Raw genomic sequence first — 27286 nt, forward strand, 5'->3', positions numbered from 1 at the left:
TATTATATATTTATATATATATAACAAAACTTTACAGAGCCATTTAAAAATAATCTGTTGACATGACATTCAACCCCTAAATACATACAATGATACTATCTTACATGCCCATAGTACCTTAACCATACCCAGAAAAAAATGGATCTAGCAGAATTATTTAATATATGGGCCATACTGAAACTCCTCAGTTCTTCCCCAAGTGAATAGAGAGCTGTTTGTTTTTTTCCTTAATATATTGGCCATTTTTGGAAGGCCTGAACTGAAGTTTTATCATCTGGAAGGAGGGATAAAGGCTCAAGATTCTTTAGACTGGGATCAAAATATACTGGATGAAAGCACCTTCCTTCTTTCCTTCCTTCCTTCCTTCCTTCCTTCCTTCCTTCCTTCCTTCCTTCCTTCCTTCTTTCCTTCCTTCCTTTCATTAGGGTATTGCCATGTAACCCAGGATAGCCTTGAACTCATGGCCTCAAGTGATTCTCCCTCTTCAGCCTCCTGAGTAGCTGAAATTATATTTATGCTCAACCATGCCCAGCACTTTATCTCATTGAATTCAATCTTTATGGTAACTACATGAGATAGGTGCATTTCCATTTTACTCGTAAATCACAATTCAGAGAATTACCTAAGCTGCCCAAATTGTATGAACCATTATTAGAATTCTAATAAGTACAAGAAAAAATTGATGGTGTATCTGTAAAAGACCGAATGTAATTCATATCCCTAGCCTCTTCACTAGGTCTAATGAGATGTTAGGACATGCTATGTTGACCCTAGTTTATAGAGGAGGAAAGTAGATTGAGACCCTCTGAGACTGGGATTAAACAAATTTATACAGTCAAGATAATGTAAATGACATTTGCTGATAATCTCTAAGGAAAGCTCAATACACTTCTCTGTAGTTACTGGGCGATTACTAAAAGTCTAGATGAGGGAAGCTGAGCCACAGGAGAGGAGTAGGGAGAGTTGGGTCTTCAATACCTTCATCTCACACAGAGAAAATTCCAGCCTTTAAGAGTGTTATGAAACAAGAAACCAAAGTCTCAGATTGAAGGTACAAAGCAACCACTAAAAGGAACTAAAGTCCAACAGAGAGAGGAAGAGGAGAAAGAGAGTTGGCTTTAGTGTAAACATCTGTCCTCATCCATTTTGTTTGGTAATGATAGACTTTACCTAAAGGTAACTCAAGCAGGGACCTGAATGATTCATATGTCATCTAGAGTGCAGGAGAATAAACAACCAAGGAGTTAACAACAGAAAACTATTTGGGCGATAGGACAGGCTTGACAAAAGATGGACCAGGAAACAGTTGCTTGTTGTTAAAAGGTCTTCTGAGTCTGGAGAGATGGCTTAGCGGTTGAGTGCATATTACTCCAGAGCCAGCCACCCCACAAACCCTGATTCGGTTCCCAGCACCCATGTCAGGCAGCTCATAAGCACCTGTAATTCCATCCCTCTTCTGGCCTCCAATTTGGTACAATACTACATTTTACAGATGTTTAATGAAATCCTGATTAATGCCAATTCTACGATTATATTTTTGTAATCTGGAACCATGACATTTTGTTAGCCTCTGAAAAGCTCTGTGGCCCTAGGTCTTCTGTCCTGGGAGCAGGTGAGTGGTTGGTAGGTGCAGGTTTGGGCCCTGAAGGTGTCTCTGGGTGAGTGTGGAGACCCATACCACTCTGGGTCCAGGCCATAGCCTGGGTGATGCTAAGCTTGATGTCTCTCCTGGCATCGCACTTTCCCAGGCCTTCACTGTCTTCCTATAGACACTGCCCTTCTTCAAGCTTTCCCTATCACCTCTAGTGTATGATCCAAGTCAAGTGACTTCCTACCCGTCACCTTATTTATTTTTCCTGGCAGCTTTGTGAACTAGGCAAGACAAACATTCCCCTGTCTACAAATGGTGAAAACAGGACTCAGAGAAGCTAAGTGATACCCAAAGCCACACAGCTTCATGGAATCAGGTGAAGAACCCAGATCTGACTCCTATTGTCTTTTCTAATACATGATAGGGCCACATATGGCAGAAGTAGACAGTGTCCTTAATGGCCCATGGAACTACTGACATTATACCTATACATAAATTATAATTCATATTAAATGTTTTGTTTTTGGGGGAGGATTGTTTGTTTGAGACAGGGTCTTCCTGTAGCCTCAGCTGGCCTGGAGACCAGGCTGGCCTTGATCTTACAGAGACCTGCCTGCCCTTCTAGTGTTGGGATTAAAGGTGTGTACCACCACGCCTGATGCTGAGTTTGTATTATTAGCTTTGCTATTGCATTTATTTAAGGGTCTTAAGATTTAATTTTCACTATTATTATTATTACAGGTAGAGACTGAACCCAGGGCCTCAGGCATACTAAGCATATGCTTTACTGACCCAAGTCTCTAATCCAAAAATTATATTTGAAGCTGGGTATGGTGGCACAACTTTGTGATCCCAGCACTCAGGAAGTTGAGGCAGGAGTTGAGTTGCCTCAAGTTCAAGGCCAACCTGGGCTAGTTAATGATTATCAAGCCAGCTAGACCTACATAGTAAAACATTGTCTCAAAACACATACAAAAATTTTGAAATTGTATTACTAATTTTATCCTTGCTCATTCCTTGCCCAGTTAGTCAAAGAAACAATATAAAAGTATTGAGTTTTGAGTTGTTTTTTGTCTTTTTTCATTTTCTCGTCAGAATTTAAAGTAACTGTTACACATAGAATTAGGCCTTTATTAGGCAGACAACTCATTAAAACCTCTGATAAAACATTTAGCTACACTGGAGCTAATAAACTGGCCTCTCTCAATTTATTCATCTCCTATAAAATCCAGTCTTGCTGTCATTCATTACCAGTCTTCTGGAACAGGCATCACAGTTGCCACATCACACCTCTGAGTCATCTCCCCACTTCCTCTTGCCAACCCTGGCCAGAGAGAAATCAGAGGACATTAGAGAGGCCTAGAAAGTGACCACAGGGTTGGGATGACTGTGGGAAGTGGGTGGGAAGGGCTGCTGCTAGGCTGGCCCCAGAGACCATAACCCCTCTGCACCCACATGCAAGCCTAGACAAAGGCCTATGTGTTTTGGATGGGGCTAAGGCCAGATGCTAGGCAGGGAATGGCATGTGGTCTGGGACTACAGAGCAGGGCTGAGAACATGGAAGTAGCCAATGCTGGCACATAGTAGGGGTTCAGGAAATAGTTACAGATTGGTCAAGGATACCTTTGAGTTTAGCTGAGATGAAGGACAGGCAGGAACGACTGTCTTTTCCCTTTCTCAGTCCATAGGAGTGGCCCAGATCCTGAGTTTCCTTGGCAGGCTTGGAGGGTCCCTCCTTGCTTCCTCAGCCTTGCTTTGATGTTGGGCCTCTGAAGTGAATGTGTAACGAAAAATGCACAGGCTTTCCAGTCAGTTTGACTTGGGCTTCTATAACTTTCCTGACCTTCAGTTTCCTCATCTGAAAAATAGGGGTGGTAATACCTGACCCATAAAATTGTAATAATCTAGGATCTAGAAATGGGACCTGGTCTGCTGACAAAAATCAAATGATGGCCGGTATCATTGGCCCTGATCTGTAGCCCAGGGCTTGTTGCTCCTACACAGAAGTACAGTTAGCACACTGAGGATCTACTGGAAAGTGACTGAGCAAAGCTAAGGTTGCCTCAAGAGTTCAGCCCCCAGTTTGCTTCTGGGAGGCTTTATTCCCAAAAGGGTGTTTATACACCAGACAGAGGGTGAGGGGGAGAGAGAGAAAGAGAGAGGGTGGGTGTCAGAGGGTCAAGGTAGAACATCTGAGGCTAGCTCTGAGATATATGGTCCCTCTGGGCCCCACTGTGCTCCAGACTGCAGGCCCCTGGGGGATGACATGGAGCTGAATGGCCTGGGGTTTTGTTTGGCAAAGCTGGCCAGTCTGTGTTTCAGAGCATTATAAATGGCATTGGCTTCAGAAGGAGAGGAGCTGCAGATGTGGCTCAGGCAAAGAATATGGGAAGGTGGGAAATTGGAAATGGTTAATTCTACGCATGTGGGCCAAAAGACAGATGGTAATAGGACATCCAGGAAGGCTAGTCTAGATGCCTTTGAGGCAGAGGCTTGACTTACAAAACTAGGAACAGGGCTGTTGATTCTCTTTGCTTCTATCTGCTTCTTTGTAGAAAACCATGGGCTCCTGTGTAAGCCTGGCCAGGGTACTGAACAGAATTTGAGCAGGACTTCAGGCCCTAGAAGATAAGTGGAAGGAGATGGGAACCCCCAGTTCCCTGAACCTTTCTCCAGACCCACCCACTGCTCTTGACTAGGCTTCCCTTGAAATAAGAGAGATGGGCCCTCTGTCTTCTTTGTTCTATTTGATTTTAATTGAGATGTAATTTACCAACAACTACGTACATAGATCATAAGTGTCCAGCTTGATGAGTTTTTAACAAATGCATATGCACATGTAACCTGTAACTTCATCCAGATAGAACATTTCCATGACTCCAGTTTTTCTTCTGTCCTTTTATCAGTGTACCACACCCCACCTCTCAACTGTGTTATTGTGCTGATTTGTATCACCATAGATTAGTTTTGCCTGTTATTGAACTTCATAGAAATAGAATAGTGTGGTGTGTTCTAGTTTGAGCCTAGTTTTTTGGCTTACCTCAAAACTCTTGGCAATCCTGCTTTAGCCTCTTGAGTGCTAGGATTCTAATTTCTGATATGAAAGTACCACAGTTTGAAGGAAGTCCTTTAGTTATACCAGGATTCCTACCGAGGAACACTGTGATACCTGTCAGGATTTTGGAACTTAAGATACGCTGGTAGGGGGCTGGGCATGGTGACACATCCCTGTAGTCCTTGCTCTTGGGAGGTTGAAGCAGGAGGATCCCAAGTTCCAGGCAAGCCTGGGCTCCATAACTAGTTTGACGCCAGCCTGGGCAATGTAGTGAAACCCTGTCTCAGAAAAAAAAAAGAAAAATCTATGCTGGTAGTCCCTAGAGGAATTCTGGAAGGTTTTGTGGCTCCTGGCTCTTTGTTTCCAGGCCATCTTTCACTTCTGTGATGACTTTTATTTCTGTCATGGATTGTAGCCACCTTCACCTCTGGAAGGGACATGAACAGGACATGATCCTCTTGGTGGTGGGGAGGGATAGGGACTCAGACAGGAGGAGCTGAACAGGGGTACAGTCCATGAGCAGTGGTCATGTTGACTCTGTGTTCTGTGGGGCACTCCTCATGGAATCTAGCATGTGGAGGGCATTTGATAAAGATGTGTGGATGAACTAATGGTCTGGAGGAGGGGAAGAGGGCAGCAAACCTACTGTCACTCTCCTCTATGAAAGGTCTGAATGGGGTGGCCTTGCTGGGAGAAGAAAAGAAGGGTGGGTGGGAAAGCTTTCACAAAGGAAAATCTAGCAGGGCAGAGTGATTTTGGAGTGTGTGGGGTGGGGACACAATGACTGGAGAGTCAAGGGTGTGGGAGCATTCTTTTTGGAAGAGCACTAGAAAGGAGTGGAATCGTCTTGTACCCCTTGTGGGTAACTCATTAAACCTTCTTTGATCTTAATGTCCTCATCTCTCAAGCAGGTGTAGTACCACACGTCAGTTTCCTATGGCTTCTGTAACAAAGTACTGCACACTGGATGGCAGAAATTCAAGGTATGGTGATACCTGTAATTTCAACTTGGGGAGGCCAAGACAGGAGGATGGAGAGTTGGGAAGCCAATCATAGAAAAGTGGTGTCTTGGAAAATTAAAAACAAAAACAGAAACAAACACCAGAAATCCATTGTTTCAATTTTGGATACTGAAAGTAAAATAATTAAGGTATCTGTAGAGTCATACTCCTCTGAGCCCCATCGGAGAGAATCCCTCCCTGCCTCTTCTAGCTTTCAGTGTTGGCCAATACTCCTTGGCCTCCCTTGACTTGAAGATATATCACTCCAGCCTGTCTCCATCACCATGTGTGGGCCTGTGTCCAAATTTCCCTTTTGTGTGTACACCAGTCATATTGGATGGGGATACACCCCTACTCCAATATGACTTCAGTTTAACCACTTTATCTGCCATGACCCTACTCTAGCAAAACCACATTCTGAGACACTGGGAATTCAGCTATCTTTATTAGTGACACATTCAATCCCTCCATAAGGTGTCACCTGCCTCAGGAGACCATTGTGGTAATCCTTAGTTAGGCAAGTGCCAGAGCATTTTAGCCTGGGACCTGGCTGAAACTTACTATGTCACTAAATCCAAAGGATTTCTCTCCTCTCTGGTTGTATGTTTCTTCCAAAATGTGATCTCAGGCCCTCCCCACATATAGAACCTGTGACTCTACCTCTGAGGTTCAGGGTCTAGGGAGCTGGGAGAGTTGTGGGGGCCCTTGAAGATGTGAATCAGCCCTTGAATCAGCAGGGAGTACCAGTATGGGATTCAAAAGATGTTTGGAAGCTTCCTGAAGCTTCCTCTAGGTTCTGACGCTCATTTGGGTTCTTGGGTTTTTCCCCCTGGTGGCCAAGACCCTGGAAAGCCTCAATGTCTTCTACTCCAAACCCCTGTGTCACAGTCTATAACGAGGGAGACCTATAAATAGCACCAGAGAACCCAAAAGCCCTCTTCCTATACAGGAAGCACAGTGGTTTAATGGACAGGAAAAAGGTGTTTCCTAAAAGACAGACCAGGAAGGAGAAAAGAGGATTGGACCGCTGACCCAACTGCGTTCCCTGATGCTGAAGGAAAGTTTCTATGAAACCAATTTAGGGGGCACATGGGAGGATTTAATGCTAGCTTCTGATGCTGGCTTGTAGCCCTGTGGGGGGCCTGACAATCAAGAACTCATGAGAATGGCCAGTGAAAAAGACCCAAGAAGAGTTTTGGCTGGAGACTTAGTTCAGGTCTAAGAGAGATGTGTAAGTGCTGTATTCATTCATTTATTCATTCATGAAGATGTGTCATAGCTCAGAACTAGAAAGGTGTTCATGATAAGCAATATGAGGTACTTTTCATAAAAATGATCTGGTAAGCAAGCCAGTGATCACCCCTCAGGTGTGTTAAGTACAGTAGAGGCAGCTCAGGGTCCTGGGGGGCAGGGAAAAGTATTTCTTATGGAGAAGAAGGAAAGTTCTTGGGAATGAGTTCAATCAAGCCAAGGGAAGGAGGTTGGAGGAGTTCCAGGTGGGGGTAAGGGGTGGAGGTAGAGGTGATGGGGAGAGGGTAGAGCAGCTGAGTAGTATCTAGACTCTTTCCTTTCACCTGGCCCTCTCTTGTGTCTACTTTGGACTGCCAACAAGGGGTCTATAGAGCAGTCCATATCTCTTCCACAGACCCTGGATAGGTCCCTGGGACTTTTTACTCCTACTTGGCTAAAAGAGTGTATACCCTCCATTGCCCATATTGAAAACATGGGAAGGGAGGGGACCATACTCAAAGGCCAGCTCATCAAAAAGACCTAGAAAAGCATCTGTCTTCTCAGAAGAATCAGTGTTTGATTCAGTGCAGGGTTCTGAATGGCAAATATCACAGGCAAAAGCTCAGGCCAGCAAACACATTTCTAGTGCAGAGAATGTTTGAGTCAGCCAGGGATCCTGCATCCCTGGCTCCTGGCTCCCTAGCCATCTGTGATGCTGCCAGACCTCAGGCCTCCTTAGTGGCTCAGATGCAGATAGGCTGCTGGCTCTGTTCAGAAGCCCCAGAGAAGTAGACCCTGGTGTCAAGTTCAGATTTCTTTCCTTTCCCACGGCACCAACAGTGCTGTTGAAATGCCATTGTTCCACCCCCATCCTTCAAACCAGGGTGGTTTTTTATTAGTATCCAGGCCAGATCCCTCTGAAGAGCCTGGGTAGATTTCAGTCTTTTATTTTCTGTTTTATGAAACAGTGCATAGTAGTTTGGGAAGAAAGACAAAAGTTTGGTGTATGTGCTTGTCCAGTGTCCCTTAACCCAGTCCAAAGGACAGTGATCAGACTTAGTCTGATGACTATGTGCCCACACACAAGGGTAGCAACTTTAGGAGGCCATTAAAGCTTGCTTTCATCTACCACGGAGAGACTACTTGTGGAGTTGCCCTGTGGCCACAGAAGCCCCCCAATCCACTTCAAGGAGAACTAAGGTTAGAAATCAGCCAGCCACCCTGAGTTCATTAACTCTACCTTCTACATAAGCACCTTCCTCTGCTGGTCATCAACTGCTAGCTGATATCTCTTGATCTTCCCAGTTTTCACCTGTGCTCACTGAGACCATTCCATTTACACTGGGAAGAATAGGTCATGAAAGCCCAGGAATCACTAGCTGGGATCCAGTTCTTTTACTACAATAATGGGGAGAAAAGTCAGGTATGACTTTGCTTCAACAGGAGTGGAAAGATGAAAAGAAAAAAGAAGGATGCATCTATGTCATTTCTGTGGCTTCTGTAGATAGACAAAAGGACTCCTCAGGGTCCACAGAAAAGAAGCTGTGTGGTGTCTGAAGTAGGTATGGAGTTGTGAGGTATTCAGAGGGGCAGGAAGGAGGCATCCTTGCCCTCCCCAAACAAAACAGTATCAGGGGGCTGGAGAGAAGGTTCAGCAGTTTAGAACACTTACTGTTCTTCCAGAGGCCCTAAGTTTGGTTCCTAGCACCCATATTAGATGATTCACAACTGCCTGTAACTCCAGCTCCAGGAGATCTAATGCCTTCTTCTGGTCTCCAAGGGCATCCATACACACTTGGCAAACACACACACACACACACACACACACACACACACACACACACACAAGTGCTGGAGGTTGAACCCAGGGTTTTGTTCCTGCTAAGCAAGCACTCTACCAACTGAACTATATCTGAGCCCATGACAGAAATTTTAGACAATTTAGAAAAAAGTTTAAATCAGCTACAATGATCTGGGCATGGTGCCACACACCATTAGCTCTAGCACTTGGGAGGGAGAGGCAGGTAGATCTCTGTGAGTTCCAAGCCAGCTGGGGCTACACAGAGACCTTAAAATAAAATAAAATAAAATAAAATAAAATAAAATAAAATAAAATAAAGGGGCTGAAGAGATGGTTCAGTGTTTAAGAGCACTTACTGCTCTTCCAGAGAACCCTGGTATGGTTCCCAGCATCCAATATGGTGGCTAACACCAGTCCTTAACTTCAGTTCCAGGGAATTTGATACCCTCTTCTGGTCTCCATGGGCACCAGATACACATGTGGTATACTTACATACATGTAGGCAAAATACTACATAAAATAAAAAGAAAAAAATCTTAAAAAAAAAACAGTACAAGAATAAGATGAGCAGGGCATGGTGGTACACGCCTTTAATCCCAGCACTCAGGAGGCAGATCTTTGTTAGAGTGCGGCTAACCTGGTCTACATAGGGAATTCTAAGACAACTGAGGAGACCCTGTCTCAAAAAACCAAGAGAAAAAGAAAAAGAAAAAATAATAAGGAAGAGAGAGAAGTGGAATCCTATACTTTTAGCTCTGTGATTTGGTGTATATTATGTGTCCCTTCCTGTCTCTGTGCCTTCATCTGTGAAATGGAGATAACTCTAATTTAGCTCATTGGGCAGCCTAGCTCATGGGGACTTGAATAAGATAATGTGTATAACACACTTAGCATGGTGCCAGGCCTATGCCTATGGAAAGCAGAGGTTATTGACAAATGTAGCTCTTGGGTAAGACACTTGACTGTCTGAAGCCTGACATTCCTCTCTGTAAATTGGGGAGACTGTGACTACAGATGGCCTGGTATGAATGTGTTCTCAGTCAATGAATGCTTTTTTGCCCTGGAGGACACTCCCAGTCCCTGTAGAGACTGGAGTCACACCCTGGAAGAGCCCACACTAGATGTAAACAGTAACTCTTTCCACAGCTGAGGTTTCTGAGCCTCTGAGTGGAGAGGCTCAGATCTCTCTTTGGCAGGGTTAACTTCTCAGGCAGGAGAGCAGAGTTTTGAGGGAGGTGAGGGTATGCTGTGGTCAGAGAGGGCCTTCCAGGTTTGTCCATTCACAAGTTTTGCTGGAGTGTAGAAGCACTGGCTTCCTCTCGCCTGGGTTTGGTTTTGAAGCTGGTAAGAAAAGTACAGTGTCCTTCCACTTCCTTTTGGGTAGGTCCTAGTGTGATCTGACACTGGGTGCATAATAAAGGCCTGGTGAAGAGATTCTGGGAAAAGGGGAAAGGAAAACTGGTTGTCCTTTGTCTACATGCCCTTGCATCTTTCTATTGTTACCACAAGAGGGTGCGGTTGCCCAGGAAAACCTACAGGATCCCCACGCCCTCCGCTGTAACCCGCAGCTGGCCCCTGAATCTTTTGAGCTGGGGACGACCGCAGGGCTTATACCTTCTTGTCTACACTAGAAGAAAGCCTGGAAAGTGGGAGCTTTGTGTGAGGACATCCCTGCACTGGGAAAATAGGCAGGGTAGGAGAGTCAAGGACTTCAGTAGGACTCCCAGCACTTGGGAGGCAGAAGCAAGTGGATCTCTGTGAGTTTGAGGCCAGCCTGTTCTACATAGTGAATTCCAGGTCAGCTGGGCCTACAAGGAGACCCTGTCTCAAAAAGACAAAATTATTGATATATTTTTATTTTATGTGTATGAGTGTTTTACCTGCATGTATGTAAGTGTACCACACACATGCCTGGTGCCTACAGAAGCCAGAAGAGGGCATTGGGTCCCCTGGAACTGGAGTTACAATTATTAGTTACCTAGGTTCTCTGCAGGAGGTATTAGTTATTAGGTCCTCTGCAGGAGCAGCCAGTGATCTTAACCGCTGAGCCATCTCTTCAGCCCCAAGTCTTTTATTCTTGATTTTGGTTCTATCTACTACAAGCTACCATCTCCACAAAACTAAGATTCTTTCTTTTTTCTCCTTGGACTTCAGAATATAAATCTCATTAGGTATGTTGGGTATTTTGGCACAGGCTAGGATGGTATTGGTGAGTGTTTCCTAGCCTGGATGTTTCTGGAATCTTCTCCTCTTTGGGCTATGGGGTCCAAAGTTAAGGCCAGTCTTTCCTCTCTCAACACAAGCTTGTCTGACTAAACTCAATGTGGAGAGACAGAGCCCTCCCCAAATCATCACTGGCTTAGCCTTGACTTTCCTGGGCCAGTGACCACCATGATTAATCTGGGGAAATTTGGCAGAAAGCACAAGAGGAGCATTGGACCCTAGTTCCTTTCCAGGGCCTTTGCCCATAGCACACTTGGAGAGGCAAAGCTTTAATAAAATCCTGTCTGCCATTTCTTCAAGGCCCAAATTGCTGTTCCCTTGGAGAGAAACTACTATCTCTATGAATCTGGATCTCTATGGCCACACAGCAGCATTTGTTTCTCCTCTCTTCAGACCTTTTTCCTCAGATGGAAGAGCTACTGAAAACTTTGGGATCTGTAGATCTGTGCCATAAGCTGGGTCTCTCAGGCCTCGAGCACAGTGATGGAAAGACCAGCCTGCCATTTCGCCCTGGATATACAGCACAGAGTGTGCTCATGGAACACAGAGTCAGCATTTCTGTTGCGTTTTCCACCTCCACTGGCTTTCCCATTGTGTGCCCCATCATTATTTTTTCCAGAGATCCTAAGCCATGCCTTTACTTAGAAGCTGGCCTGGGATAAGTGGGGCCTTTACACCCTGAGCTTTCTCCCCTAGATAGCCCTGCTTGATCCACAGGTTGCCTCTCCACTGTGAAGTCTCTGCTAGGATGAGAGCTCTTTTCTGATCCTTCTCTTGACATTATAGGGACAGAGTTAGTAGAACATCTTGTTGCAAGGTCAGTGGAATAGTGTTAGAGAGGTTGTCCTGAATGTAATTTTTTTTTTTTTTTTTTTTTGGTCTTTTTGAAACATGGTCTCTCTGTAGCTCCAGCTGGCCTGGAACTCACTATGTAGACCAAGCTGGCCTTGAGCTCATAGAGATCGGGCTGCCTCTGCCTCCCAAGTGCTGGGACTACAGGTGTGTGCCACCACACCCAGATTCTAAATGTAATATTTAATATTAGAGAATGTGGATGAAAAAAAGAACTGGCTTCCAACCTAGAAGATAACGTGGGGCAAGAAGGCAAATGAATCTGCTATCACACATGGTGCTTCACAAAGGCAAGATGCAGTCCCACCTGACTTTGAATACAAGGTCTGTGGCTGTGAGTGAGAAAAATGTGAGCACTAGCGAGGACTGAGCCTGTGTGAAGCTGATACATAGTAGGCACTAAGTAAGGACTGATTTCTTTCTCTTTCTATCAATGTTGCTTCTAGACTTTTCTTTTGACTCCTTTATTTCTAGACACCAGAAGCTCTCCAAGGGTAGGTGGTTCTACCTACCTACCTCAGGTGGGGTCCTGACTCCCCATTTTGTCTTAGGTCTTGAATACCAGCTTGGGAACTCTATACAGGTCAGGTTTGTGTTTTCTTCAGCAGTCTCCTGTGCCTTAGGCAGTAAGCACTGCTGTGGTGTAAGAGTTTCAATGGAGGAAACAAAGATACCCACAGAATGTGACCAATGAAATTTGAGAATCAGGGTGGCCTGTTCAGGAAGGTACCTGGTGGCTCTGAAGGTGTTTTTCTAAGGTCAAGTGTGCCCGACCTTGTGGGCACAAGGTGCTTTGCAGTAGAGACATCTGGAGGGCAGCTGTGGAGTTGGCTGGGAGAAATGAAGTCCTGGAAGACTTGGGATTCCAGGCCCCATGACTCACCCTTCCATCACAGCCACCACTCAGCAGCTGGGCTGCCTGAGGCCTGAGGTCTGGGCTGGAAGGAGTTAGCCAGTCATACGTGGCTGGGCAGTGGTCCCTGGTTTAGGACACAGCTGCATCACAGCTGGATAGGACTGAGGGACTCCTGATGGGGTGATTGCACCATACACCATATTTTGAGAGTTCCCAGCCTCTGGGTACAGCTGAAGCCACCATCTTGCACAGGTCATTCTGGGAATGTGTGAAAGTGGAAGGTGGCCTTCTCTTTCTGTTTGAGTTTGGGTGGGGTTCAAAGGTTGCTCCTGGTGTCTCCTGAGCTGGGGGCATTAGAGGTGAGCAGGTTGAGGGGGCAGGTCTGTCTCTGGTGTTTGTAAACAGGAAGCATCAAGGCAATGGGAAGGAAAGTGGGTCTGAAGTCAGTACCTTGGTCCAGGTCTGGATAAGGTTGGACACAGCTCAGAATCTATTTGAGCATCACCTTTCTCTTTTGAAAAGTGAGGATGACAACAGCCTGGGTGGAGGCTGGACCAGAAAGGTCCTGTGTGGGAACATGCTTGGTAAACAGGTCTTGTCAGATAGATAATTATGAGATTTAGGGCCAGCTTTGTTCCTGATTGAACTGCCCTGGCCTTGCAGTGAAACCCTTAAGGAATACAATGGGATGGGGAATGACAAGCTAACCAGGAGGTGAAAAGATAGTCTGAGGGTACAGACATACTGAGCAAGCCCATGGTGTAGCTCTGGTATACTCCCTCTCTCCATCCTCAGTAGCAGGAAAGGCCAATACTTAGAAGACAGACCCTCAGACAGCCTCTGGACACAGGAACCCAGGCTGGATGACAGACAAGGTATCAGTTTATTCCCACAGGTGTCATTGACTGAACATACTTTTCTGTAATATAGCCCAGCCTGGGAGAAGTTGTTGAAACTGGCCAGAGGACTAACATCTGAGACTTCTAACCCCAGATGCTGATTGATGTGGTAGTCCAAATCTATGTTCCAAGTATTGCAGGTATAGCAAAATATGTCCCAGAACTTCTCCACACTTGAAGTAAGGAAGAATCCAGAGTTTAGAGTTGGATACAGGAGTGTCTGCTCTGTGTCATCTGATGTGGCTGATACCCCACTTCTCTGAGCCTCAGATTTCCCATCTGCAAAATGAGGGCATCCATTCCTATTTCAGTGCATTGTTGTAAGGGTGGAATGAGGCAACACTTGAATAGCTGTGGGAGCAGGGAGCAGATGAGAAGCTGCTGTGTGAGCATGGGCTTTGCGTGCAGACAGGTTTCATGGAGACCCATGTGTCTTTAGCACCATAAATGCCTCTGCCATAGCACAGGGCCTGGAGCTCTGTGGGGGTTCATTCCTTCTCTGAGAGGGCTGGCTCAAGGTGAGCCCTTCTACCTTCCGCCAGTGCTTCTTGGACCTCTTTCATCCTCCTTGCCCTCACCTATAGGAAGAAAGCTGAGTGCTTCCCCTGCTGCTATAACAAATGGTAAAAATGGAGTGGCTTAAGACAATACAAATGTGTTCACATACAGCTCAGTATATCAGAAACCCAAAGAGTGTCACTGGACAAAGTCAGTGTGTCTAGGGCTAGGAATGGAATTCAGTGGTAATTGGGTTCTAGGTGTCTGTAGGTGTCCTTCTGGAGCTCCAGGAGAATCTGTCCCTCACCCCTACTGGCCTCTAAAGTTTACCTGCATGCTTCATCATGAACTCCTCATCCTCCTTCAGAATCATTAAGAACTGGTTCCCAGCATCCACATGGCAGCTGACAACTGTCTGTTAACTCCAGTTCCAGTGGATCCGATTCCCTCTTCTGGCCTCCACAGGCATTATGCAACATAGGCTCACTTACATACATGCAGGCAAAATGCTCATATACATAAAATCAAAATAAATTAATTAAAACTTAAAAATATACTTGGATATAGCAATCTGTATCCTTTATTTTTTCTTGTTGCTGAACAAGACCTGATATGAAGCAACTTACAGGAAGAGAGATTTTTTTTTGGCTCACAGTTTGAGGGGATATAGCCCATCATGGTGGGGAAGGCACAGTGGTGGGTGGTGGGAGTGGCTTATGACAATGGCAGTGGGAGTGTGAGGTGAGTGGTTACATCTTTGGGGGGGGACACATTTCAAACCAAACCATAACACTACCATACCAGCACTTGAGAGGCAGAGGCAGGCGGCTCTCTGTGAGTTCAAGGCCAGCCTGGTCTACATAGTGAGTTCCAGGACAGCTGGGGCTTACAGGGAGACCCTGCTTCAAAAAGAATAAAAAAACCCACCACTACCATCATTACTACATGAGCCATGTAGTACTTTTAAAATGCTAGTTATTAGTACCACTTTTCTAAGTAAGGAGATACAGGTCCTTGTTTCTGTTGGCTTCCTCCTTGTGCCTCAGTTTCCTCCACAGTCAAAGGAGAAGCTGCCTCTGTACTTGGCAGCTCACACGCCAGGCTTAGGAGGCACACAAAGTTTCCCTTGTGCTGTATGCCGGCGGCTGCCAGCAGTGGGCACAGGGCCCGGCCCACTGCTATTCCAGGGATGCAGCATTCACCCTGATCACAAGGGAACAGAAGGGCTCCTTTTTTGAAGGATAGAGAGTTCCAAGCCGATCGTTGCAGGAACTGAACCCCTCTGTGGGAAAGAATTGCCTCCCTTGTGAGTGGCAGTGCTATTTGCAAAACATTTTACAATCATTTTTATTAGCAGAGCCCCTGAGACCTGAGGATAATAGAAGGGCTGTCCCCAACCCCTGCCTCTCTAGGGGAAACTGAGGCCCACACGGTGGGAGACAGGACTCCTCCAGGGGTCTTGTGACTTTACATCATCATTTTGTTCCTCGAAGAGCTAGTCATCCCCTCCTCCCACCCCCAGTCACTGAACGAACCAAAAATTAATGCCCAAATGCCCCTAGGCACCTCTCTCAGACTTTTCTTTAAAAGACCATTTGAAATGCAGCCACCTCTTTGCTTACTCAGTCTTTGGCTGGTACTTTCTTTCAGGTTCTGGCTGCCCCTCCTTCTCCCACAGCCCTGGTTCTCCCCCATCCCATGCACACACCTTCCTGTGGGCTTCAGTGCTTGCCCCACAGTCCCATTCCCACTATCCTTCTAACTAGCTTGCTGTTCTCTTCTGCCAGGAAGTTGGCTGGGTTCTGGCAGCCAAGGACAGGCCACCTCCCTCAGGTACTCCTGTGGCATCTTCTTCTATGAAACACTTCCCTGGCTCCAAGAATGCAGAGCACCTCCCTCCACACTCTACTCCAAAACCTCCAGAAAACTTTTGCTCTGTGCCCACACCTATTCACCTACCCCAGCTGCTTACTCCTGGCTCCACCAGTGCCAGAATGTCACTCAGTGGTACAGCCTGAACCCACAGGTTTATCTCATCTTTCCTCCCTAGGCTATGTTTCTCAGAGCTGTTCCTTACATGCAGGGAGTTCCCTTAGCAGGCTCTCCTCCCCTCAGCTCTGTACCATCTCCCCATCCAGTCCCAAGGCCATACCAGAGCTCATAGAGAGCTTTCTTCCCTGGCCTACTGACAATACACACAGCCCCCTTTGTCCCTTGGCTCACCAAGGGCTTAAGTCCCCCACCCACCATTCCTTTTCCCCCTAAGTTTTAATCTAGCATTTACAAAATCATTATTGCTAGTAATAAAACACATAGAAAAATAGAAAAGCCTTCAGTAGCCAGAATTCCCCACCCCAGAAGCTAACATTATGATCATCTCTGTTTCTTATGTTGTCTCTACACTATCAGGATCATACCCTGCATATAATTTTATATTTTTGCTTTTTTGCTTCATGTTATGTTAGGTGTTTCCCCATATCATTTAGAGCTCTGTACACATTATTTAACGTTGTTTCACATGCATGCACTATAATTTACTCATCTATCTATGATCTCTCTTCACCGGTAATCTCCGGAAGACAGGGTGGTGGCTTCATTAGTGTTTTGGAATAGTCTGCTCCCTCCTGCCCCTGCCCCCAGGCATAGGAAGACCAAAGTGATTATCAGCTGCTCTTCTCAGGACTCTGATTAGGATCTTGAACTGGGTGGTGCTGGAAATCAGTATCACACCCTCCCCACACCCTGTCCCTTCCTGCCTGGCCAGATGGGAAAGCTGTCAGCTGCAGGGGGGTGCCCACAAACATCACCACCCTGTTCCTGGAGAGCTCATTACTGCTGGTTCAGGGGTTATCTCTGATTTTTTTCTTCCCTCTTTGAATGGGACTACCTACAGGTTAAAAGGCATAGGCTGGCCAGAGGGACTGTGGCCTGCAGAGATTAACGGAGAGATGGGTCACTAGATGAAGGGTAAGCACTCAGCTGGAAGACTGAGGTCCAGGGAGCCAATACTTTGTCACTCTGTGAGTTGTTCTGATTCTAATGCTCAGAGAGGCGACACGGGGATCCATATAATGTAACTGAATCAGTGATGAGGAGCTCTTGTGTGTATAGATGCTGTCTGAGGTACAGGGAGAGAGAACTTGTGACTTCCCGGAACCTGTGCCTGAATCCAGCATGGCCATAGTCTATGTCCTGTTGCTGCTTTTGTGTAGGAAGGTGAGGTCTGACTCACTGTGAGCAGAGAGCTATCTCCCCACAAGAGACTGTGGCTTCCTCCCAACACATGGGTACCTGCTTGGCCAGGCATGTGGATTCCCAAGGCCTGGCATGAATCATGCTTGTGAGCCCCAGATGAACATTTAGAATGTCCTTTCTCCATGTGGCAGGAAGCAAAGACAACAGGCCCACATGAGATCAAAACTGGAGCTTTAATTAGCTTGCTACACAGTATAGCCATGAGCCTTTCTTCTCTCCACTAAGGTCCTGGAATCAGGGACTGGAGAGATGGCTCAATGGCTAAGAGCTCTTGCAAAAGACCAAGGTTTGGTTCCCAGCACCTACCTGGTGGCTAACAACTGTCCATAACTCCAGTTCTGGGGGATTCAGAGCCCTCTTCTGGCCTCTGTGAGCATTGCACGCACATGGTACACTTACATGCAGACAAAACACTCATACACATAAAATAAGAATAAATAAAATAAATAATAATAATTCCTGTAATCAAATCTGGGCATAGGGGTGCATACCTGTAATCCCAGCACCCAGGAAGCTGAGGCAGGAAGATTGTTATGAGTTCCAGGTTAGCTAGGAATGCAAAACAAAACATGTTCCAAAACAACAGCAAGAAAACACCCTGTAGTGCAACTTGAGTACATAGCCATCCCTAGAATGCACATTATAGGCTGCCCAGGCCATTTACTGGAGGAGTAGCTGGAGTGGGTATCCAGGCTGACTGTACCCAGTGGGGGACTGGATGAGGAATAGTGGTTGTCTGCTGGAAGAGCAATGGGAGGGGCTCTACATGAGATCCCTGCAGTTGTCATCTTGGGTCAGCTCTTCATGGCCCTCATTGGCAGTTTCCTGTGGGAAGATATGGGCTGCTGATGCCAGAACCCTGGAATCCTGACTTGTCACTTTCCTGTGTTCAAAGCCCACTTATCAACACAGCATCAGTGTCCCACCACCTCTTCCAAATACTGTCTTCTAAACCCTAAAACCCCTTGGCTGTGCTGTCTGTTCATTCTGAGTTTTGGCAGTAGTGTGTCTGGTTATCACAGGGCCCAGGTGCTTTCTCGTAAGGTCTTTGTGGCTGCATGCCCACACATGACCACAAACACACTAGCGGTATAGTTGGCTCAGGCAGAGGTAGGTTTGACACTGATGGTGGCAATTAGGCATTTTGTTTTCCATTCTTGGCCTTGGTTTCCTCATCTATAAAATGGAAATGTTAGCCATATGTGCTTCACAAAGTGACCCACTATGATAACATAAGCCACACATGTTTGCACACTGTTCCCATTAGAGTTGTGTGCTCAGGAAAAGGGGCTTCAATGCCATGGCCTCTGGGTCCTCAGGCTGCCCACTGACCTCCTTCTTGTTCAGGGTATCTGCCTGTCTGAAAGTCCAGATGTGCTCCTTATATATACATGGAAGTTTCTAGTGGCCCCCTTAGACCAGTAGACTTGAATGACAGGTCCTGGGAAAGGTCAAAGTAGAAGGTCAGGATGGTTGTGCAGGGTGAGGCCTCTTTGGCTCCCCACTCCTCCCAGCTGCTTACTGTTAGCAGGTCACACAGGGAGACATGTGTTTCCCTCTGCTCAGAGCCAACCCAGGAAGTGTCCCCAGTCCCCAGAACCCCCTCTCAAAGCCACCAACAGCCTGAGTATTCAAGAGCTGGCCAAAGTCTGGTCCAAGTATAGGCAGCCAGACTTGGCCAGAGATGCTCAAGTCCCATCAAAGTATGTGACTGACTATGACCAAGGAGATTCGGCCTGGCCACTGCCTGGTAATGAGGCTGCTGGCAGCTGCAGCAATTCATGGCTACAGAAAGATTGCCCATGATGCCAGGGCTGGAGTTGATTTATTCAGGATTTGGATTTCCTTCAGTGTTGTATTTTTATGGGGTTTTTCGTTTGTTTGGGTGCTTGGTTGGTTTAGGGTTTTTGTTTGTTTGTTTTGTTTGGGGGGATTTTTTTTTTTTTTTTTTTTTTTTTAAGGCAACTCAGGATACATCCTCAGTATCTACCTGTGCAAGTGACAGTTCTGTTTTGTTTATCCTTTAAAATCATGACCCCGGGTTTTTTTTTTTTTGTTTTTGTGGGGGGGGTTTTTTTTTTTTTTTTTTTTTGAGGTATGGTCTTACAATGTAGTCCTGGCTGGTTTGGAACTCACTATACAGAGCAGGCTGGTCTTGAACTTGGCAGTGATCCTCTTACCTCTGTTTGCCAAGTGCTGAGATTACAGGTGTGTACCACCACAGCAGGCTCCACCTTCAGTTCTAGAAGCAAACGACTCCCAGGATCTCCAAGCAAGCTAGTTTCTACTTCCCATGGAAGCACAAAGGTGACATAGCCCCTGAGGGTAATGATTCAGATCTTCCCTTCACATGAGAGGGTACAAAATACGTCCCTTTTGGGGGTTGGGCTGGGGATTGAACCTAGGGCCTTATACATACTAAGCAGTTGCTCTAGCACTGAACTATATCCCCAGTCCACCAAAGATGACCTTCTGCCATTGTCCAAGTGGACATTGTAAAAGATACTCTAGGTTGTCAAGTGTGTATGCATTTAAAACATTGTCCAAGGGAGGTACAGTAATGCTGGCCACTGACTACATCTCATCACCAGGTTTGCTGGGGCAGCACTCCAAAAGGGGCATTTCCATCACGGTATTAAGAGGTGCCTCCAGGATGAAAACAGTCACCTCTGAGTTAGGATGACTCCCGCTGTCTTTTCTGCTCAGGTTCTCTCTCAGCACACTGAACACCCAAGACCATAGCAGCATGGGGAAAGGAAGAGGCTGTAGGCAGAGACCAGGCTGTGCCTACTGACCAGTGTTGTGATCTTTGATACTTAGTTTACTTCTTGGTTATCTGTAAAAGAAAAAGAAAAATAGCACTGACCTTGCCTTGCTTGTGAGGTCATTCTGAGCATCAAAGGAGATAAAGTATGCAAAAATGATGCAACTGTAAAACACTGTGCTTATCTTATCAACATGATTAAGGAACGGTAGCCCGGGATGCAGCTCTGTAGTAGTATGTATAAGGCCCTGGGTTTGATCCCCAACACCACAAAAAAGAAAAAAAAGAAAAAGTGCCACTGCCATCTCTGGGAAGAGTTAACTGGCCTCTTGTGTGCCCTGATTAAACTGACCTGAAAAACACTAACAGAAAAATCAGAGCAGGTGGAAAGAAGTAGGTTCTCTCCTTTCCTGGTAGGAGACCATGGCCCCAATGCAGTCTGTGCCCACAGCTGCCCCTCCTTCCCATTGAGGGCAAACCAAGATCTAGTACCTGCCAGGGCCAGGGCTCTCCTCCTGGCCACTGGGGGAATGCCTGGCAAGACAGCCTTGAATTCTTTTCCTCTCTACCTCCAAGGTCACAAGCCCCAGCATGCCTTTTCCCTCTGCAGGGTCAGCCTGTGAAAAGGACAAGTCTACCCAAGGGAAGGGCCTCTCTTGGTAGCTAGCAGCTAAGGAGAGTACTCCCAGGACAGATAAGTTTTCAGGCCAGGTGTAGTGGAAGCACTGGAGAGAGTATGGCAACATTAACCTGGTGCTCAGGGGGTCAGTGCAAGGCTCACTCTCCCTGTTTACAACCTGGCCTGAGCTGGAAGGTCCCTCTTCACTAGCTGAAAGCTGTGACCAGGGCTGGGATTGGGCTGTGGATGAAGCTCAGCAGGCAGCTGCTGTTGCCCCTCCTCAATCCCTCAGAAGAGGCTTCTGGCACCTGCAGTCTTCCTTACCCTGTCTGTCCATGGGGTTGCCTCTGTGGGGTCTCCATCTGTAGAACCTCAGACCGGACAGCGTGGCCTGTTTTCTACCATTAGGCCTGTGACTGCCTCTGCTCTGCAGCTGACCCCAGTCAGCCTGTTGCCAAGGCAACAAAGCTCTCATTTCCTGTGCTATGCAGAATCTCAGCACCCATTTCCGCTGTGTCCACATCTACCCAGAGGTGCCTTGTTATTGCTTCTGTCTCTGCATAGGCTATATTAAGCCCTGTCGGGACTAGCAGACACTGATTTCAAAATAGCAGAGTGGTTAGCATGCACTGTGAGCTATGAGAATTCGGGGGTGCTGCTTCCTGGATTGCTGGAGGAACCAGAAAGACTACGAGTTGCAGTGTGATGAAGAGGAAATCAGACTCTTTTCCCTGAGCCTCATTTTCATCTGGAAAGTGGAGGCAGTAGTGGGAGCAACTGGAAGAATTAAATGAGATAATGGATGTGATAATACATGCAGGAGTCCTAGCACAGTACCTGATACATGATGATTAATGACAGACAGCTCCCTCCTTCACTACATTTCTATGGCTTACTTTGACCGCAGGCCAAGTATGGGCTTCTGCTTAGCATCTTCCACAGTCTAGGTACTACCAGACTCCAGGGCTGAAGGATGCATATGATGAGATCACAGATAGGATGGACCCCAGGGGTAAGCTCCCTAGTCTTTTTCCTTGAGTCTCTGGCTGTGGGAGCCCAGAAATCTAATATCAGAGCCCCTCAGTTAAGCTAACTAGGCTTTCTGTTTTGCTTAGAATTGCTTATCATGTTTTTTCTTCTGCAGCAAGTTTCCCTTCCTAATTTGGTTTTGTTTATCCCACTATTAAAGTGGGATTGCACAGGAATTTATCACAAGTAAATGGTCATCAATGTATACAGAGATGTAGTTGCAAGAATGCTTTCTGCAAGATTGTTTATCAGAGTGGAAGGATTCAAACTTTAGGGGTGGTAGCAATACTCAATGTGTCGATGATCTTTTCCTTCATCTAGTAGGAAGAGGGATATCTAATGTGCTCTGTGCACCTCAGGGAAATGTTAACAGTTCATTCATTCTCGGCCATTCATTCATCTCATCTTCCATTCAGTTAGCACTCACCGAGCACCCTCTAGGCATAAGGGAGTGTTATAACCTGTTCTTAGATAAGAGCCTGATCATAGAAAAGTACAGGATTCATGGTGGGGTGTGAGGGACTGATTAGCTGGGGTATCTGGACTGACATAGGTAACATGCTACAGGTAGATAGGCTTCTGCAGTGGACAGAACATCTCCAGTCTGCACAGCCTCTGAGCCAAGCTGGCTTCTGAGCTCCCTGAGAGCAGTGGTATGTTCAGCAAGTTTAAGTTTTGGACTTAGCTGGCCTGTATTCTGATTTCTTTTCGTCTTTGTTGCCATCAGGAAAATGGACATCCCTGACTGACCTTCTACCAAGAAGTCATTACAAGGCTCGATTAAAGCAGTCAGTCGCCCTCTCTGAACTGTACAGGGGCAAATACACAGATTTGCCTTGGTTTCTTTTGCTTTTTCAGAACAATGTAATCTTCAGAGCTCAGTCAGATGCTCTGAGGCAAGTGGGAAGGAGTGGCAGTGTCCAGGGATTCTTGGAAATCACTTCTTTCTGTTCCAGAAACTGTTTAGTCCCGTGCTGTCAGTTTTCCCCATTATATCCCTGACTCATTCCTCTGGAAGCCTGAGCCCAGGTGCTGGCCACCCCACAGCCACTTTGAAACCAGTGTTGTCACTGGGGAAGATCTGTGGAACAGCTCACCCCTTGGAAACAAATAATCAAACTTCATTGAAGTTCACATTGAATTGTTTGGGGGCAGGGCCTGTTCCTGAAGAATTTACCATTTAGGCCAGACCCTCTAATTTAAAGGACACACACATAACAGGTCATCAAGTCAAGGCAGGTCACAGGGAGCTAACTTGGAGTACTCATTTCCCAGTCAATCAAGTGTGGTTTTTGTTTTTGTTTGGATCTGCAGCCCCAGACAAGCAGACAAGAGTGTGTTTTGTTTTTTGTCTCCTGGTGTGTGTGTGTGTATGAGAGAGAGAGAGAGAGAGAGAGAGAGAGAGAGAGAGAGAGAAAGAAAGAGACAGAGACAGAGACAGAGACAGAAAGAGAGATAGAATCAATAGAAAAATAAGGAAAGGAAGGACAGAGGAAGGGAGATGAAAGCAAATCTTTGAGAGGGACTGTGTGGCCCCAGGTGACCCCGAATGCAGTAGTGTCCTGCCCTCTGGACACCTCCTTCTAGCACACTCCTTGATGTGGTGCTTTTTTGTTCCTTCCCTCATCTCTGTCACACCACCCCTGCCTTGCTGTCTTTCCGTCAGGACCTTCCGTAATGGTAGAGGGAAGCCTAATGTTTTCTGCACCAGGACCGCCTGTGCTTTCCTTGTGGTTCACTCCAGATGTGGAGTATGGGTACAAGAAACCCAGCTTACTCAGCTCAGCAGTGCACTGCTGAATGCTACTGGCTTGGCAACTTGTGGGAATTTGTGTAGTCTCCATTGACTCTGAGAGCCCATATTTTCCAGAAGGCAGCTGATGATGGGCTAGGTCAAAGCCACTGCCACCAGCCCATTGGGTAAAGGGAAAACTTGTCTGGGATTCCAGCTGCCTGGATCTATTTGGGGCCCACCCAATCTCTAGACAACCCAGGTCATCCCAGTCTATGATAGTGTTGGTCTACAAAGTTTTAATTATATATAATTAATTATTATACCATGATTCAGAGTGTCCCCTGGCTGAGCTGGCCAGGTTCAAATGCTGGTGTTTCCACTTACTAGCTGTGTAACTTTAGGAAAGTTGTTTAATCTCTCTGAACCACTGTAGATGAGGCTAAAGATAATGCCTTCCTTCAGAAGTGTAGTTCTTGTGCTGATTAAAAGAGTTTTATAATAGAGTTGGATCAGATGATATATAATAAACACTCAGCAGATATTGTCATCAGTTTGGTTTGGGGGCACAGGTGTCTTTGGAGAAATTGATAAAAACTATGGTACTATGTTCAAAAATGCACATGCAGTTTATAATGTAGCTTTCGAATCTCAACAAACTGTAGAGTTCTGTTTCTGAGTATTTATTGAGCACTCTCCAGTGCAGAGGACTGGGACACAAGAGGTGATTTGGCCTCAGGGACTCACCATCTGATAGAGGTATTTGTACTCTGAAATCTAAGGTGTTCGAAGACAATGTCCAGTAAAGTGCTGAGGAGATTTCACAACTCTGTGGAGGAGGTGGCTTGAGACTTGGTCTTACGGGATACTGGGTTTAGGCTTGGTGGCCCTTGGTGAAGACAGAAGGGCAAACCTAAGCGCAGCACTCTTGGTAGTGGCCCAGGTGCTCTCGGGGTCCAGTCCTACCAGGGATATTCAGGGTTCTTTCTGAAAGCAAAGGAGCCCATCCAACTTAACATCACAGCAAATGGACTTGCCAGAGATCTGTAACTTCTAGAACTGGTGGGAGGCTGACAAACCCGGCCTGTGCAAACTGCAGCTTCCGACAGAAGCTGGTTATCAGAGCCACTGCCCATATCAACCCACAAGGAGCCTATTTGGATTAATTCTGCTGCTGTTGCCAGAACCTAGGGCCTCCATGGTGACCAGTATCACACCCTTCCCTGACCCTGTGGTGTGGGCTCTGCCTCACCTGCCTGTTTATCATCTCTGCCCACTCCGTGTTGTAGGTAGAAGGAATGGGAACTGAAGGGGCTTGTTACCAGCCCCTCACAACTGTTTCTGCTCTGACTGGGACACCTGCTGCACTTGGCAAGGGGCATAGAAGGCTGGGGACATGGAACCACATCACCCTCCAACATGAGGACAGACAGCTGCAATGTGCCCAGGTCTTTGTCTTATCCCTACCTGGGACAGCCAGCTCCTCCCAGAGAGGGCCAATCTTCACCCTGGATGGGACATTTTCCTTTGAAGTTCTGTTTCAAAGTGGGATGAATGGCTGAAAATTCTTTCACCTCTCTCTTTGGAAATATTTCTAACCCTTGGGATTCCCCATACTTTCCTTTTCATAGAGAGGGGTTTGAGAAGCAAATGGGGAGAGAATCAAAACCAAAAAGTAAGGGAGGGGTGTTGGTTGGCTGGGAGGCCTTTTCACCAGTGTTCCTGTTGTACTTCCAGGCCCAGCTCACCCAGCCCTGCTGTCTCCCTCCTCTGTCTCTTAGACTCTTGGTCTCTTGGGTTTTTTTGACTATGAATTGCTGAGCTGTACGATCTAGTCCTGCCATTAAGGAATTTATAGATATTCAAGTCAACTCAGCCAGTGTTTATCGACATCTACCTTTGGAAACACAAAAATCCACCAAGGGCAACAGATCTTATATTAAAGTCTGTTGTGGGGGAGGATGTTGATTGGGATAATGAGGACGTCTCCCCTTGAACCGCCCCTGGTCTGATGGAGGAAGTATCTGCAGAAATCTTTGGAAGGAGAACCCAAACCTAAACAAACACAATAAAATACTTAATATTAGAAGTGAAATTTAATGCGAGAGGAGCACAGAGTGGAGACAGATCCAAATCTAAGGTTGAATGGGGTCTATTTCTTTATAATGTATTTCTTGAGTTTATTATAAAGGAAAGAAGGAAAGGGACAGATAGGGAAGCTCTAGACCAGGGCATCTATTTGCAACATGGTCTTCTTCATCAGACGTGGGATATTTCTTTAACTGTGTGTTCTTTAACATACTCATTTACTTATTCTAAGATTTATTTGTGTGTGTGTGTGTGTATGTGTGTGTATGTGTGTACATACGTGCAGGTGCCCAAAGAAGCCAGAAGAAGGTGTTGGATCCCCTGAAGCTAGAGTTGCAGATAGTTGTGAGGCTACCCAATGTGCTGGGAACTGAATTCAAGTCCTCTGTAAGAGCCGCAGGCACTCTTAACCACTGAACCATTTCTCCAGTCCCATCACTTACTCATTCTTGCATGCTCTTTTTTTTCACAATTGTTAATTGCAGATTGATGTGCAGTTGTAAGAACTAGTACAAAGGAGTCTGGTGTGTGCTTTGCCCAGTTTCTCCCAATAGTAAACTTCCAAAACTACAATGTAGTGTCACAGCCAGAAATTGATTTGTGCAGAGTGTTTCTGTCACCTCAGGATCGCGAATTCCCTTTTATAGCCGCAGCACTTCTCTCCACATCTGCCTCTTCCCTGATTTCCTTTTGCTGATTTGTTCTCCATTTCAATATGGATAGAATCATAAAGCATGTAACTTTGGGGAACTGATTCTTTTGCCCTTAGTAGAGATTCATCCATGGTGTTATTTTTTTATTTTAAAAGATTTATTTTTATTTTATGTGTATGTGTGGGTGTATGCCACGTGTGTGTGAGTGCCTGTGGAAGTCAGAAGAGGATGTCAGATCTCTCACAGTTGTGAACCACCCAACATTGGTGCTCTGGAAGAGCAGCAAACACTCCTAACAGCTGAGCCATCTCTCCAACCCTGTCATCCAGGGTGTTATGTGTACCAATAGGTTGTTCCTTTCTAGAAATTACTGAATAGAATCCCATAGTATCTATCGATGTAACACATCAATGAAGGACATGGGAGTTTTTTTCCAGTTTTTCTCATTAATAACAAAGTTGATATATTCATTTGTATAGAGATTGTCTAAATATAAGCCTTCATTTTTCCATGATGTACAGTTTTTGGATTGTATGCTCAGTGTTGTAAGAAACTGCTGAGTCATTTTCCAGCATGCGTAGACCTTTACATTTCCACCAGCACCGTGTGAGTGACCCCCACCCCCTCACCCCATGTCTCTGTATCCTGACCAGCATCTGCATTGTCACTACTGTAAATCTGGGCCATTCTGCTATGTGTGAAGTGATATCTCACTGTGGTTTTAATTTGCATTTTCCTGATGGCTAATGAACTTGAATTTCTTTTCATGTGTTTGTTTAGCCATCTGTATGTTCTCCTTCATGAAATGGATCCTCATTCATCTGTTTTCTAATTAAATTGTTTGGTTGTTGACTGTTGAGTTTTGAGAATTCTTTATGAATTTTACATGCTACCTCTGTGTTGACTATGTAGTTGTTGCCTTTCTTTTCCCCCTCTTAACATTATCTTTTGCAGAACCAAAAATATGAAAATTCTTTTAATATTTTTTTAAATAAGGTATCTCTATGAAGCCTAGACTGTCCTCAAACTCATAATCTTCCTGCCTCAGCCTCTTGAGTGTTGGAATTACAGCTGTATGCTACCACACTAGGCCAAAGTTCTTTAATTTTGATGAAACTTAATTTATCATTTTTAATAAAT

At 45.8% G+C, this 27286-nt stretch overlaps 1 protein-coding gene across 7 annotated transcripts in view; it reads left to right on the forward strand.

Annotated features, from left to right (window-relative positions):
- The window catches only part of Nav1 (neuron navigator 1), a 273468-nt gene that overhangs the window by 8078 nt on the left and 238104 nt on the right, over positions 1-27286 (forward strand). Inside the window, exon 1 of one of the 7 annotated variants that reach the window (XM_029562162.1) lies at positions 5561-5629. The exons of the other annotated variants lie outside the window; for them this stretch is intronic. The gene's annotated coding sequence lies outside the window, so the exon portion shown is untranslated. Of the gene's footprint in view, positions 1-5560; positions 5630-27286 lie in introns of those variants that run through there. 7 annotated transcript variants of the gene reach the window in all.

The sequence above is a fragment of the Nannospalax galili genome, unplaced genomic scaffold, assembly GCF_000622305.1.
Source record: "Nannospalax galili isolate Female #2095 unplaced genomic scaffold, S.galili_v1.0 scaffold113, whole genome shotgun sequence".
Lineage (NCBI taxonomy): Eukaryota > Metazoa > Chordata > Mammalia > Rodentia > Spalacidae > Nannospalax > Nannospalax galili.